The 14578-nt window shown below is 40.2% G+C and overlaps 1 long non-coding RNA gene across 2 annotated transcripts in view; it reads left to right on the top strand.

Moving 5' to 3' along the window:
* Positions 1-14578, top strand: part of LOC130157735 (uncharacterized) — a 51758-nt gene that overhangs the window by 35422 nt on the left and 1758 nt on the right. For both annotated transcript variants that reach the window (XR_008825001.1, XR_008825000.1), the window contains exons 3-4: positions 373-516; positions 12756-12858. This is a non-coding gene — a long non-coding RNA (uncharacterized LOC130157735). The remainder of the gene's footprint in view (positions 1-372; positions 517-12755; positions 12859-14578) is intronic.

Below are 14578 nucleotides of genomic sequence, written 5' to 3'. Positions count from 1 at the left end.
CAGACTCCTTCCCTGGGGTTTAACAATCCATTTCTGGGAATAACTTACTTGCCCACTTGGGTGTGAGAATGAAATACACATTGATTTCTTTTTCACCCTCTCATCCCAGGCAAACAAGAGGCTAAAAGACTTGAATGAAGGAAACACAGGAATTTCTATCCCCATATCTGGATAATGTTTACCTTTTAACTTCTTATAAACTGCAGATGTCTCTCCCAACTAAAAAACCAACAGAAACCACTTTATTTAGTTTCCTGGAAGAAGAACCAACGTGACCTGCAGGCCCATAACTGAATGAATTTCTCCAATTTATATTTCCAGTGTTGTCAGCTCCTTTGATTTTGATTGTTATTTTCTAATCTCTAATTCCAGAACCTGGTCCACTATGTCCCTGTAAAAATCTTCACTATCAGCCCATTGTGGTAACACTGGAAGGCATGACAGCTCAGCACACAGAAGGCAGATGGATTAATTTTCATAATTAATGATATACATTCTCATACTAATGGTTGTTGGGTGAGTAATAATTTTTAATGTTGAACGTGGCAAGAACTTCCCGAGTCAGATTTTAAGTTGCATGAAAACTGGAAGATAAAGCATATTGAAATATGGGTATATTGCTTTTAAACAAAATGAAAAAGAAGGTGTTTCTGCTTATGTTTCAGGTGTGCTTGTTAGACGTAGAAATGCAGTGTTACCAAAACCAGGGCTCTGTGGTTTGCTGAAGACAAGGGAATTTTCAGAAAGGCCAATGACCCTGCTCTTTTTGTGTTGTTTGATGTGATATTCATCATTTTTTTCCAAATCACTTCAGGGCATTTCTGAGAAACTCTTGACCTACTTTGAGTGATTTATATTCTTATTAAAAAAAAAATCTAAAAGAAAAGGGGAGTTTTGAGAGTCTAAACATCCCTTTTAATCCCTAAATGCAGCGTTAGGTATCGTAGGTTGCTGAACCTCACACTACTTCCACTTAAATACACAAATAGCTTGTTTTTCATCAGCACTTCCTCCAGCAACTGCACTTTTGCCTTTGAACATTTATCCAACCACCCAAATGCTGCACAAATTGTCACCAGCAAGATTTATCTCATATCCATGATTCACAAAGAAGCATTTTCGAGCTTTTTCCATTTGGGAGCTTGATCCTTGCAGCCTGCTCTAAGTGTTTGAACTTTCCATGCAGCTCCACCTTTTTGGGATTCTGGCAGCAAATCCCCCAACCCTGGGGTCCCCCAGCCCCCGCAGAACAGCCGTCCCGCACAGCAGAGGAGAGCAGTGAGCCAGGGCATCCGAGCCTCCCAGCCAGGGACACCCCCCTGCCCAGTCTGCGGTTGGGAGCTGAATGTGGAAACTGCATCACTCAGAAAGCTTCCCTTGCGCTTAAGATGTGGAATGGGGAAATTTCACCTCTCCTGTTTCTCCCCTTGGTTAATATATTTCTATATTCACTGGAGAACGGATCTGCATCTAAGTATCCCAGATTAATACAAAAGCCATCGTATTTTTGAAACACTCTGAATCTCTATCTACCCAATGAACTTTTAAAATGAGGAAAGAAGGACAACAGCCACTCTTTGTTCCTCTGTTTCTGGGGGAAAAAAAAAAGAAAAAAAAAAAAAAAAAAGAAAAAAAGATTGACTCAAATTAGACACTTCAGTCCAGGAAGGGGTTCACGGCTGCGAAAAAGGTGCCTTTCTATTCAGTCCAAAATTAGAAACACTGTACATTTTGGAGGAAAAATCCCTGAGTCTCTGTTCTTCTCCAGTTTCCTATGGGCTAGTATTACCTGATTCTGCAGCCAGCTTGCTGGCTTCTGTGTACCCGCTTTTACAAGTCCACACCACTCTCCAAGCAGCAGATGGGGTGCCAAATCTGGGGTTACAGATTCCCCTGGGATGCCAAGGGCCAAAATTTTGGACATCGCAGTGTGCCAGTGTTCAATAGTGCAGTGTCTAATCCTCCCTTGTGAAACCTGCATTTCTGTAGTTACCAGACTGAACCAAAAGGAGTTGCTACAGTTTCTTGTATGATAAACGTTTTAGTGAAACAGGAGCTGATCCAATGCATGATTAAAAATTTGAAACCTTAAAAGAAAACAGACTTTCCTTTCTCTCCTAGTAGAGGAGAATTAGCAGAAAAGGGAATAACATATTTCAAAACCTAAGTATCTGATGAAAGAAAAAACCCAAAGTTTTTTTAATTGGGGGGGGGAGGGAAAATTACTCAGAGAATGGAATAAGTACTTTTGTTTTTAGAAAACTCTTTGTTTCCTTGAGATGACACACCAGCTTCTTTCCAAGTACATACCAGATATTAAAAGTTAAAGAAAATTTCATACATTTGAATATTAAAGTATTTTAATCTTCAGATATTATAGGATAACACAAATCTCTGGTCCCCTGCCTGTTCTCCTAAAGAGCTTGTATCCTTCCATCCCAGCGCTTCAGTCATAGCAGCCATCCCACCTTGTCTCTGTGAATGAAATTGGAGAATGAAATTAGTCATTCTGTGCAGAATTCAAGTGGTTCCTTTTCTCTGACTTCTGTGTTGAGTTTATACGCTTGATGATATTTCTACTTACAGTATTATTAACTGTTTTTAAAACACACAATGTAATGTGCTATTCATTTGTTGGTTTCAGCTAATCAGGTATAAATCAGCTATAAGAAGCAACAACAATAAGTGACAAAAGGCAAAAAAAAAAAAAAGTGACAATCACTGGGTTTCATTAAATGCCTAGATCAGTACTGAAAACCAAACTAAAGAGCTTTATTTTCAGCAGGATACGTGCTTTAGAGATTTGTCTGCTATAAGAAGACAGCAATACCTCATCATGCCTTTCTGCTGTCATAAACATCTTTCTTGCTATTGCATGTGAAAACCTTGGGTCCACATAGCAAAGGCATTTGTGAGGAAGAACCGACTCCTGTGGCTGCTTGCAGCCTCTGCCTAAAAAAGCAGCGAGGTTATATTCCAGTTCCCTCTGAAACTTAAGGGCAAGAGGAAACTGAGTGCTCATTTCTGCACAATTAGATTTTGTGCACCTTTTGATCCAGTCATTTCCAGTTATTTGTCTCGAGTTTTCAAGTATTTAAGTTTTCCCTTGAGAAATGGTAAGGCAGAATTTCACTTGCTGCTAGTCCGGGGATGGGCGCTATCTGTTGCACAGTACGGAGCCTTCTCCCAGCAACATGTGCTGATGCTAACCAGCACGAATTTGCAATACATGTGCTTGGCACCCGCCTTGGCTGCCAATCAGATTTTCAAGCCAGTCAAACTCTTTATTATGATCTCTGTGGAGAATTATTTCTCTTTCTGTCTTCCTATCCATGTTTCCTATTCATCACTAAAAACACGGTCTGATGGAGTCCAGCTTGAATCCTGCTGAGAGATGAGAGGAAAATTTTTGGGGAGGGGAAAAAAACCCCACACAAAACCAACAGGATTTTTATGGAACAAATTCCTCCAGCAGATCTGGTTGAGCCTGAATCTTCCCAGTTCTAGTGCGTGCAACAAAACTCTTCTACTGAAATAAGTACGTGCCAGCTAATAGCCAAATGGAACGCAAAGGAATCTGCCAGCAGCTTATTTTACTTGAACAAACCGGATTAAAAGAACAAGAAAAGAAAGATCTTCGTCCTAGCAATACATTTGATATAGCTTTAATATTACGAAATGTTTTGATGCTCTTATGATAAATGCTATGAAAAACACCCATGTCCAGTTGCAGTATTAAAATTGAACTAATTCAGAGGCCAACATAATGAGCTTATTTTCATCTTTGTTGGAAAGACAACATGAATACACCTAGTTCCCTGTGAATCCCAGACACTGGTAGCTAAAAGGGGGTCCCAGCCTGCAGGGGCTGGATGATTGGGAGGGAATAGCAGAGAGCACGAGCGCAACTGCACGAAATGCAGAGGGCATTCCATAAAGAGGGGTGAGGCAACTACATGGAAGAGGATTATCCTGGAAAAGAACGGAGAAGGGCGTCAAGCAGGTGGAGGTGTCCTTTTGTTGGAGGTATTTTAGGTGGGTTTTCTTCCAAATTCTGAGAAAATTAACTTGGTTTAAAAACCATAATGGGATCTGGACTGTGGGAAGGCAACTTGCCCTTGAAGGTGGTTAGATGGAAATGCAACAGCCCATGAATGTTCTACTAAAAAAAAAAAGAAAACAATGTTCATGTTAAAACCTGACTGGAAGATACTCAAATCCCCCTGACTTTCTCTGAAGGATTTACCGATATGATTTTAAAAATCCCAGCCAAAGTTTCTATTAATCGCCACTGAAAGGTATTACAGCACTATTCATATTACAGTAGGGGGGTGTTGGATGTTTCCCCTCCCCCCAGGAAATCACTAGTTAGTGAAACCGTGCTAAGCTTTCTATTCATTTTGATATTCAGGCAAACATTACAACCTGGAGAACTCTAAGATGTACAATTAAGAGAGCAAGTGAATCATAAATATAAACAATCCTAGGAGCATGCTTAAACCTTGAATGGGAACATAAGGTCAGTTTTGGTTAACCATTTGGATAAATTTAGCCCTTAATGGAATCTAGAACCAACAGAAATATTTCCTTTTTTTAGACATTCTAATGGAAAGGGAATTAAGAGAAAAATTGTCTTGCAATGTAAGCACAAAATTGTTGGACTAAATCAACAAATGAGAATATGAAACTCAGAAGCCTAGGCTTGTTATCCAAGCTAAAAGAAATGCAAAACATATGTATGGCAGAGAAATAAAAGAGAGAACAAATTCTGACTATAGTCATAATGTATGAATAAAATAAAATCTCAGTGATTGTACTTGTGCTACCTGGTGATAGATTTTTAAAATACTGCCTTCTTAGTCAATTAAGGGGGTGGTTTTGTAGTAGGTTACAAATACGCTTCTTTGACCTGAAACCATCTCTTTAAAATAGCAATTTAATGCTTTAGAAAATGATTATTTGTTGCAGATTTTTTTAACAAAGTATCTTAATAAAATAGGAGCTTGATTCAATCTATATACAGATTTTAAATGCATGAGCCAAAGCCATTATAGAAACACATTTCTAAACTATAAACCATGTACAGAAGTCCATTTTACGTTTAATTGTCATAGCAGGCAAGCCACTTCCAACAAAGCGCAAAAATAATGATTTTAGATAGAAATTTTTCCCCTTAAAAAAAAACTATGGAGGATACTATTTTTATCATCTGACTGTGTTCAGCTGAATTTACAAGCAAATAGTATTCAGAAATATGCAGAGCAGATTAGCCTTCTCCTTAATGAACTTCAGTACCTTCCGGGTAGCTTCAGCCAGAGGGATCCCCTGCCTGGCTCCATGTTGCAGTCAGATCCACATAATGTGGCATCGTAAGTTCAGACATAGGGCATTCTCACCTGTGATGCCTCCATGGTATTTGCCCTGGGGGTGGAGGAAAGGTGCTTTGGGGTAGGAAGAAATGCCAGCTGCCAAAATTGTTGGCTGGTGCAGTTTAGGTGTATTCCCAGCTGTGGATGGTTTGAGAAAAAGGACTACATCCTGAGTGAGGAACAACTAGTTCCAAGGGTGTTCTGGTTCCTCTCCTGGGCAGAATGTAGGGTAAAATCACCCAAATATATCAAGGCAGAGTATTCTAAGGTCCTACCAGAAACCCCAAATCTACAAAGTGGTACGACTGGGAAACGTCAGTCAAAACCTCCATTTCAGGAGAGACCTTTCTTGCATAGTCCTGGTTCTGGGCTTAATCTTGCCTGTGGCACCACTCCCTCCCAGTATTTTAACAAGCAGATGTACTCCAACCTGTATGCACAGATGGCAGCAGCACACTCATAGCTACCTGCTTATGTCTCTCCTATACTCTCTCTGCTCCTTCTCAAGTTCGACCATGTCCTTATTCCTTGAAATAAATACACAGAAGAGTAAAAATTCCTTTCAGAAATGAGCTCCAACATCTTTCAGAAACCCTAGCCTTGGAGTTTCCACAGAAGTCTTTTTCTGTCCTCATGCTTTGAGACCCTTAGTGGAAATATATTAGGATGCCATATATGCCATTAGTGAAGATATATCCTTGTGAAATATGTGGTAGGTCATTTCCCCTGCTCTCTTAAATGGGAGTAAAAAGAAGTTATTAAGGATAGAATCTCAGCCTTGAAAAGGCTGCAGTGATTTTGGTTGGGAGGAAAAAGGGGTGTGAAGAACTAATCATGCCTGCTCTCCTTTCCCCTTCATTTCAAACGTCTGTTGCCTGTCTGGTAAAGCGACACAAAATCTTGGGAGGCAAAAAGTGATGACTCCTGCCAGGCTCAGGTCTTGGCCAAGCAGGCAAGCACACAGGGTCTCTAAAAGCACCCGCCTGGCTCCATCTGGAGCTTAACCACAGTGATCAGGTAAGATGCAAGAGCAAGTCAGACGATGCCACTTCCCCACAGCAGTCACAGCTGTGCTCATATAGAAGAAATATATAGTATTTGCAATGGCCAAAGCGTAATCCCATCTGTATTTTTATATTTCCAGTGCTACTTGAACTGGGGGGAAAATGCTAATGGAAAATTAGAGCTCTGTTATATATTCCACAGAAATAGTGGTATGTGAAGTAATTTTACTTCAACTATAGAGTTGCTGGTGAATAAACAATAATTAATGGATTGTTTTAATGTGTTACTATAATTTTGATGTCAGTGTTGGGCCTGAAATAATGAAAAGCTATTTTAAGGCATTACTGAGAACGTGCCACTCTCGTTTCCCATGGTAAACTACCAAATGTGAAACTGGTCATTGAAAAGCTCCAAAGGAATATGAAAGGGAGCATTTTAAACATGTTTATGCTTTTAGGCAGAGCTAACACAGGCAAAAAAAATCTCTTAAGATGCATATATCTCATGTGTACTAGAGAGAATATTGTATGTTTTCTGTGGTCTACATAGTAGGAGAGAGCTAACGAGAGTACTAAGTGCCCAATACCTAATACTTGCCCTCCTCAGCAGACAACTTTGCTGATGCTAGTAAGAAATTACAAGAATAGTGAGCAGTGGCTGGAAGGTGATTGCTTCCATGTGTCATCTTTTCCTTTTGTAAGGACCCTCTTGGATCCCTACAAAACAGATATTCAGATTTTTCTAACCATTTCCTCTCATCCTTCCATCTCCTTCTATGCCAATAGGAAAGGCAAGAAAATGAGATACTGCTTAAGAGGAAGTTTTGGAAGCACGGAGTGATTTGCAAAGTGAAGTGCTGTGTCCTCCTTAGATTCCTCCTTAGGAATCTAAGCTCCTAATGCAAGATTTCTGAAAATTTTTACTTTTGATATTTCTGATCTTTTCTCTATTTAATCATCTAGTTCATTAGAAGAAATATTTAGTGCTGTGTCTATCTTATTGTGTTAAAAAACTGACAATCAATACTCTCAGTAGTCAAATAACACTTGAGGCTTACAAGCTCTTATGGGGTGGGGGATAGTAAATAATCTAGAAAAACATGCTTTTGGCTTGGCAAATGAAAAAAATATTGACCTATTTATTTGTCAAAATAAGCGATTATCAGGATTCATTAAGCACATTCCCTAGTAGTTTTGACTGGAAAAAATTCCTATGTAATCTCATATTTTCTACCAGCTGCTGGTACTTGCCATTGCCTGTCCTTTTGCAGCCATGCTCATCTCTGTACGTGCACCTGAAGAGGCTCTCCCTGCCCTCTCTTACCTGTCAGCCCAAGCTGGTTTTCATTATGGTTTGACCATATATATATAACCACACAGGTTATATTCTCCTTTCAGCCTGTAAATAGGTTAAGGGGTTGAGCATGGGAAAATGAAAGGGTCTATAACTCTTAAATCATTACTTGTACAAATAGGTCTCTGCTATTTTCCCCATGGTTATTCACATCTCCCGCATCTGTCCATCCTGCGAACATACAAAACTCAGGTAAAGAATCTAATTATTTCTACTGTGAAAATATGACTATCTCGTCAAATTATGCTTGTCTCGTTCCCTTACTGTGTACAGGTACACTTGTCTTTCACACTGATGAATTTAAATTGTTGAGCTGAGTATAAAACATAGAATTGTTCTTTTCCCTTTCCAGCTTGTTTTTGTATCAGACAATACTTTTGTATTTATTCTGTTGTTTTTAATTAAAAATACTTCTATAATGCATTTAGGCACAGGAAATTCAACTCTAACCACAGGGGAATCGATAGATCTGGAAATGTTACCCTTGTGAAGCTTCTCTGTCACTACATAACACACCAAATATAACTTTATTCAGTAGGCCGGATATTTTTATATAATAAATGGGAAATATCATCGTGTAGGTTTAATGATAAGTACTACCTTTTTTTTCCCCACCTTATAAACAAAAGTTAGAGGCAGAGCAATTACCTTTTAACTGCTTTACTGCTCCACTGAAATGTATCTGATACCCATCTAGCCCTGGAGATCTGGCTTTCCTGGAATCCCAAACAAAGAGGGAGCAGCAGCAGACATTTAAAAAAAAAAAAAAAGAGGGGGGATTTACAATCATATGAAAACAAGGAACTCTAATTTGCAGTTGATGTCATTGATATGAGCTCTGTTTATCTGGGAGCAATACATAATACTGAAAAAAATGTTTAATAGCTGCCTTAATTTTGGTTAGCTTGGTCAGTGCTCCTTCGGGTGCACTTTGTAAGCCATTGGGGTATTATTCTATCAGGTTTATTGCTATTTTCTCCATAGAATCTCCAACTTGTGCTTTTCATTAAGAACAGTGTTATCTTCTAAGTAGCACATTGAAGCTCTTTTAGAGTAACAGTCTCTTCCTACAGGTTCTACTTGCTTTTGTTTTTATGAAACTTTTCAAATGTAGTATGATCAGTTATTCTAAAATGCCTTCAGTCTGTTCTGCAGTGTGGCTAACAGATCTGGCACGATTTTTAATTACTGCTTTTGCATCTTTTGACAGTATATTTCATGTTATTTCATCATTTTCATTCGGAATCCATAAATTCAGTTAATTTATCAGAATATTTTGAACTATTGCTTTTGCCAAAGGGAACAGGAGTTTGCTTTATAGCAGCATCCTCTTGTAAATAATTTATGTCAGTGACATGCAGCAGGCACAGAGTCTGGATTTCTGTTTCATATTTGGGAACATTTTTAAGAGAGAAAAACACCCTTCTAGCTTGTTTTTAGTTCAGTTGTTGCCTGTGTTTAAAATTAATCTGAATGGAATTGCATTAGGTACTTCACCTGTTAGATTTTTATTGATTTTAATTCTTAGGCTTGATGAGCTTTTTCACTGATCAGTCTTATTCTGGAGTAGAAAACACAATCGTTTCTCTGGTATGATTTTGCCAACAAGCAGGACAGTATAAGCAAAGGAAAATCTGGGGAATTATGCATACATATAAGGAAGCTTAATTTTAATTCCCCAGAAAAGTTCTGGAATAAATCATCAAACTGACCATTTAGAAGGAAAAATAAAATAAAGGAGATGGGTAAAAGCCAATATGGATTTGTGCATAAACCATGTTGAACTAATTCTAACTGAAAGCAGCATATGAGGGCTCACAGGCAAGAACCACCCATGATGTTACTGTGAGCAAGTACGGAAATGTGTTCTGTGTGAACACATGGGTAGGGTCAGTTCAAAAGTGTTGTTTTGATCAGCTGTCTTTTGATTATCTATAGTAACTGCTGTAAACATTTAACAGGCCCAACCTTTCTTGTAGTTTTATATTCAATATCTGTTTTGATTGTAACAATGATTCATTGATAACTGCTTTTGGGGTGCATTTTTAAGAACTTCTCTACATTGAAGAACGGAGTCAGAATTCAAACTAATCTTGACAACCTGCTTTGAAAAAAATCACAGACTACTGGGTATGGAAAGAGGGAGACGCCTCATGTAAAAAGGAATAATCTGCCAGGGAAAAACAGGTCAGGGATTAACTGGTGGGGTATCAGCTCTGCAGAAAGAGATCTAAGGGGCTGAATAGGAAACTAAATAGGTGTTAATATTGTTACACTTGCGAGAAAGGCAATAAATCTACTTGAATGCATGAACAGGGATGTAGTATATAAAACCCACTCAAATAATTCCTCTCTGCTAAGCACTGGTAAGACTTCATCTGGAGTGCTGCAGACAATTTTGGGTACTGCGGCTCGAGAAGGACTTATACCAATTAAAGAAGGAAAACAACAAGAATGGTTAATAGTTTAGACATTGTGATATGGATGGAAAGCTTGAGCTTACACTTTCTATACCTTTTAGGGGTCATGACATCACCAAAGATCTTGTTCCTGAGAGCAATTTGCCAAGTATGGAGTCTGTCCTGGGGCACAGGAATGGACCAAACAACTTTTTGAGCACTCTTCCACCTTTATTAAACCAAGAAACTATCAGTTCTTACCCCACCATCTCTGTGTTGAGGACTCTGTACCTGAATTACTGACTACACACATACTAAGAAACTAAATACGGAAGAGGCCTTGATAAATGACCATCCATTCTGCTTAATCATTGGCATGAGCCCTGGCATACTATTGGTGATTGGTGCCAAGGCATCATCTGGGGCATGAGCCTGCCCCAGGGATTGTTCCTCAGCAGCTGAACATACAAAGCCATCTTGTCCTGGGGGCTGTGGGAGGAGAGGTAAGGAGCTCAGCCACAGGAACACTGTCCTCTGCCATTTTCGTCAGGGCACAAGAACAGCCCATACCTGGCTGTATCTATTAGCGTAGCCAACAGCATGGGGTCTTTGTAGACCTCCAAGCAATTGTTGTGTCTTCTACACAGCAACTGTAAACTCATTTCTGTCAGTCAATGAGCTGCTCGTGAGTACCTTGGACTTCTTCCTCTGGCTCCAACCAAGTTTCCCCAAGTATCCTCAAATTATCCTCAAAACCCCCCTGTTTTCAAAATCCAAACCCCTCCAAATCTAACTAAGAATAACTGCTCCCATTTCCTCCTCGGTTTGATTCTGCCTGTGCGCACAGGAGTTCAGCTAGTGAAAACGAGTTGTTAAGCAGTGCTAAAGCAGAGGGGCAAAACATATCGCTGGTGATATTACATCACCCTCAGCCCCCTGGTCCAGGGTGACAGAAACAACGGGGGGAGCAACAGCAATTTGGAGGGAGCATGAGAAACAACATGGGAGGTGGGACAAGGGACAGCTACAACAGGGAGAAAGAAGCACCTTTTGAGGGGTGCAGCTGTGGTCGGCATAATAAACAGCTGTCACCACCCAGCAGCAGCCCTGTCACTGTCAGGTCTTCAGAGATTCAGTCAGATGGTGTTACTGTCCCTGATCAAAGCAAGTGCCTGGTGGAATAAATATGCTGACCTTATGATCTGCTCATAGTAAACACCAGCGATACTGCTCATTCTAACTGTGGGCAATTCAGACTGCTTTCTCAAGTTGTGTTTGGTAGAAATCAATTCCTAATGAACAGTGTAGGTGGAAGACAAATGAAAACATCCTATCAGTACTGGCAAAATGTCACAAAAGCTTATTTGAGCTTCATCACCAATTTATCTGACTGGGTGTGAATCCCCTCATACTCTCTCTTTTCACCACTATTGTAGCAAATAATCCTAACAGTGTCTCCCTGATGAGAGCATTCCCTCTGGTTGCTATAGGAAAAATAACAAATATCTGGTAATGCAGCCATTTTCGTTACATACTGTTCAATTAGGAGATAACAAGGAGGTGATTTTTTTCTTTTCTTTGAAGAAGCTGGACATTTTGCTAACCGAAAACCAATGCTGCAGGTAAATGACTGCATGGCACATGGCATAAAAGTAATTTATCAACAGTAGTTGCTACCTTGGTTTAAAAAGGGAGCTGGGGGGGGGGGGGGGGAAACCCAACAACAAAAACCTCAGACCCCCAGCTTTTAGTAGTTTGTACTTCAAAGCTTAAAAGTTCCAATATTCTTTAATTACATGGGCAAGGTCCCTAGAACTTTTTTTTAAACTTTTTAAGAGAGGTTTTTAGACTCTCACAGATAGAAACCTTTCTCTATTACAGAAGCTGTATTTCCTAGGTGACAAGTGGAGAGTCTCATCACCTGTGGAGTCAGCAGCTTGGACAAGATTAATTAGCGAAGCTGAGACAGTTGTTGTGCCTGAACCTGCGAGTCAAAGAGAAAAAAAAATCCTCATTCTTAGACCAGACTTCAAAAGGAACATAAATAACTTCTTTTATATATATATGTATGACTAAGACTGAAGTTTCATTCACCTATTCAAAGCTGATATATATTTCAGATATAGAAGAACAGCTGAACACAAGTGATAGTCAAGCACATAAAAGTTAGAGATAAGCTATAATATTTTTTTCAGGACAGTTCTCACATTTACTGACATAAACTTAGAGTTACTTATGTCAGAAAACTGCAATTCTTGTGTGGGTTATCTATGACTACATCTGTCAGCTTGATGTATACTTAATTTGGGAGCTGAGTTTTAACTCATATTTCTTGTAACATAGGACTGAATTTCATCATTCAGTAAAGGGACGGTCAATCGAATGAAGGTGAAAAACTCGGTTCTTTTTGAAAAAGGCATGAATCTAGCTAGCTGGGATATGGGACTGTCAAATTAATTCTTAGGATATCTTAAGAATTTTCTTATTTAAATAATTGTTTAGCGTTATTCCTTATATAAATGTGTGTGTGTGCATGTATATGTATGTATATGTATATGTATAAGCACACTTAGATCTGACTTCTCACAGTCATAGTGTCCTTAGCTATAGCAGTTCTCTCCTTGCACAGATCCACCCCAGCGCAGGACATTTGGTTGCTGGCTGTCACCCCACATCCTATGGTCAGCTCTGTGCGTTCGCTCCAACGGCACAGCAACGCTGAAGCAATATAGGTGAGTCCTGCTAGTGATGGTGTAGCTGCTGCTGCAAAAGCTCTGGGACAGGGACTTCAAGGCAGCCTGGGCTGGCAAAGAGCGGTGGTTGCAACATGGACACGACTGCTGGAAAAAATAGGAGTGATCCAGAAACGGAGTGCCTGTGGCCTGGAAGGAGACACTGTGGACAGGAGGAGAGAGAAACCAAGGTGATCTGGAGGAAAAGCTTCTGAAAGACAAAATGTCTTGTCCTGGGGACATTCAGTTCAGCCACAAGCGTCTGGTTACCTGGCTAGCTAGAGGAGTAGCTGAGGTGTCTTTGTAACCTGTGAGCTCTTAGTGGTGGTCACAGCTAAGAGTACATTGGAGAAGTTCCTGGGCTGTCCTGGTATGGGAAAGGTGGGAGGCTGCTTCACCTCTTGAGGAGATAGAGCTTAGAACTGCACTCATAACCTGTTTCTTGTTTAGTTGGTTTGGGCGTTTGTTTTGTTCCTGCACGCTGCTCTGGAGAAGAGGATGGTAAGGGAGAGCTGCCCTCCAGCCACCTTCTCATTTGGATTGCTTTGCCCTTTCCGGGCACTCCCAGATAGTAGGTATCTGGGCAGGGGTAACCTGCAGGGTTTCTTTTTCTTGTGTTCCCATAAAATTCCTTCTGCTCTTTCCCTGAAAGAACTGATCAAGAAACAGACAGAACTGGAAAAAGCAAACCCTGCCTGGCCTGGCCATAACAACGAACCAGATCCCTCGTTTAAAAAACTTTGCCTTGGGAGGTCTGGGAGAGATGCTGGTCTGCTAAGCTGTGAAATAGCTTCCCAAGGGAAGGAACAGAAATCCGATTGTGTGAGACAATTTAAACTGAACTGAATGGAGCACTGGCACGGGTACTACAGGGAGTACTTTTGTATGGCCAAAGGGATGAGTAAGACAAACTTAAAGGCTGTTTGTGTATCTTCTGGCATTCACCCATCAGAGGCAAAGGCACCTGAGAGGAAGCTTAGCAATGGAGCAAATATTGTGCCTGTGAAAACTAATAGCAAAGTAGGAAATTAATCTTTCTTCAACATAGGATAATGCAGTGAAAATTGGGGAAAGAGAGGTAGGCTTGATACTCAGAAGACTTTGTTGCCATATAAAGTGATATGGTCCTAAGAAATAGGCTGTCAAGGGAAATAGTCAGAGAGCTCCAAAGGATTTAAGCCATAACTGATGTGTCCAAGCTGGTCTTGGGGGAGCACGGCTGAGAGAGGACCTAGTTCAGTGCGAAGGTACAGTCTGGAGTTACTGCCTTCATCCATGGCACAGTGTCCTGCTGTCTTCCCAATCAAATGTAATATCAGTAAGTATTTGATGGTTTCTAATTTTGAGTTTTGGTTGGGGTTTTTTTTGTTTGAGGTTTGTTTGTGGTTTTTTTTTTAATCTTCAAAAGTACACAAAAGGCATGGCATTGCTTTTGTTAGCAGTGGGAGTCACCTGGGAAAAGCTACACCATATTATGGTGGGGGAGTTCCTAATGCAATTTGCAACCTGTGAGGGAGAATTTAACACTCCAGGATGCTGAAGATAATGTAGTGATGCAAATACCCGTGAAACAATTGCTGTTTCCTTTGGGCCAGATTACTGCCTCCCAGTTTTATTACCTCCAAGCTTCTCTGCTGGATTCCTCTCACTTATCCCCTGGTGTGTACATTATGTCACCTTTGGCTCACAATGATGAATTCAGAAGTGGTGTGAAAGGGGA

The sequence above is a fragment of the Falco biarmicus genome, chromosome 12, assembly GCF_023638135.1.
Source record: "Falco biarmicus isolate bFalBia1 chromosome 12, bFalBia1.pri, whole genome shotgun sequence".
Taxonomy (NCBI): domain Eukaryota; kingdom Metazoa; phylum Chordata; class Aves; order Falconiformes; family Falconidae; genus Falco; species Falco biarmicus.
This window is presented reverse-complemented; position numbering and strand designations above follow the sequence as displayed.